Genomic DNA, 2,500 nt, shown 5'->3' on the forward strand with positions numbered 1-2,500 from the left:
ATGTACACACACACACACACACACATACACGTATATGTATATACATATATACATACACATATATATATGAATATATGCACGTGTGTATATATGTACACACACACACACACACACACACACACACACACACACACACACACACACACACACACACACACACACACACACACACACACACGTAGTTTTTTTTTTTTTTTTTTTTTTTTTTTTTTTTTTTTTTTTTTTAACAGCCATTCATTCCACTGCAGGACATAGGCCTCTCTCAATTCCCTATTGAGAGGTTATATGGCAGTGTCACCCTTGCCTGATTGGATGCCCTAATCAACCGCGATTCGGCGCGCTACTACGCTATCACACGGCGGTGACTTCCCCTACAACACATGCATTTGACTTCTCTATGCGATATGTCGTTTTCTCGGGCTTGAGCGAGCAGTCAGAACGCAGGCATATATATATATATATATATATATATATATATATATATATATATATATATATATATATATATATATAGGATGAAGGGGTTATGGTTCGTACTGGGCTTTGTAACGTATAAATGCATTAAAATGCTAACTTATCAGTCTAGAGTTTCGTTGACGCTGAACTGGGAACACTGCTGCATGACCGCCACTTGAGTCATGCCTCGTGTATGGCGATGCCATTGATCAGCGTCAATTGAGTTTTCTTTATTTGTATCCTTTTTTTTTTGCATTATACAAATGTCGATGATGCTTATATGGTATACCAAATTTTCATGAAAAGAGTTACTAGAGAATTCGGTGTTACCAAGATATGATAAGGTCATGTGGTTGGTTTGTGGTAAAGACTTGATTACCTAATGACGATATTTTTGTGTGAGGGTTAAAAATACGTTTTCAAGTGTACGGAACATGGCCCATCCTGACGATCACAATCAGACATTGAAGTAGGCCTTTTTATAGACCCGCTCAAATGGTATTACAATATAGCAATGTAGCCAAGTCTTTTCCTCAGGAAAGGGCTTTTCAACATGCCACAACAAACTGACAGGACCAAATTCAAAGACGTATTTAAGTACAAAGTCCCGACTAATTGCAGCTGATTGAGGGTAGCTTTTGACGGTGTAGGTCAACCCCTGACACTGCAGGTGAGTGGTATATGGACCATCCTCGTTCCAGTGGTTCTTCATTTTTCTCCAGAAATGGAAGAGGCACTGGTCCAGTACGCAGTGTCAGTTACTAAAATATGTATGTATGGACTACCTAAGGAATATTTAATGAGGTTAACTTATGAATTTGCATTTGTCAACAAACTGTTAAAAATCCCACCTGAATGGCATCATGCAAATTCAGCAATAAGGGGACTGGCATATGGGATGCATGGAGCGACACCCCTCTCTGTCTTAAATCACCAGATGTCAGACCTAAAACACTAACCAGACCTATTGGTAAAGCTTGATTAATAACAGCAAATGAAGGAATTACCACTTTGGAGGATAAAGAAAGGAAGAAACAAGAAAAGTCAAGCAAGCAGGTAAAGAAACAGGGAAAGACACCAGTCATGGAAAGAAAACTTGCAGCTTGCAATGTTTATGAATTATCCTCTTAACTGGACAGACTCATCAGAACCGTCTGAGGAAGTGGACATGGACACTGCACAAGTAGACCTGCACAGGGGTTTTGTTTGAATAAAGTTTACACTAGAGGGATGGTCAAAAGGTTCAAGTGTTCACTATATGGCTAAGGTTTTAGATGTTCATGAGGATAGTCTTTCAACCAAAGTTCCTTATTTCAGACGTAGTATGAAATCAACTGGCAAGGATATGTTTGTAAGCCCATTGATTGTATATGAAGGGGTAGTAGATGGTGACAATATCAAGGGTGTTCTACAACCCCCTGTGAAAGCAGCAACGACGAGGCTAGCTGGATTGATCACATTCCCTCACTCACTCTTTAAATTTAATATTCATTAATTTTATTATTGCTTTTGATTTGTTCGTTAGTTCATTAGGCTTCAAATTTAATTTTATAATTGCCAGTAGCAGTTGACTAAGTTTAGGCTTAAGGAAATGGGTCTTTTTTTGTTTGCAGCGAGAGAGAGAGAGAGAGAGAGAGAGAGAGAGAGAGAGAGAGAGAGAGAGAGAGAGAGAGAGAGAGAGAGAGAGAGAGAGAGAGAGAGAGAGAGAGAGAGCGAGAGCAAGGTCAAATGATAATTTTTTAATAGCTAGAATAGTATTTTTATTATATGGTGTTATTAAGGGGTAGCATAAAGTGGTCTGTCACGTTCCAGTGTAAATGTCCAATTGGTGGTGCCGTATGGACCATGACCCAAGTGTGCATAGACCATGGCCCATGTGTTATGGACCCTACAAAAGGCACCCCTTTATTTTATTTATTTATTTTTTCAATATATATATATATATATATATATATATATATATATATAATGTTATGTGAGAACTATGGCGGAATGTGAGTTTCTTGCAATTAAATTTGTTTTATATCTGATTAGTTTCCGATAA

This window comes from Penaeus chinensis, chromosome 35, assembly GCF_019202785.1.
Source record: "Penaeus chinensis breed Huanghai No. 1 chromosome 35, ASM1920278v2, whole genome shotgun sequence".
In the NCBI taxonomy this organism is placed as follows: Eukaryota; Metazoa; Arthropoda; class Malacostraca; order Decapoda; family Penaeidae; genus Penaeus; species Penaeus chinensis.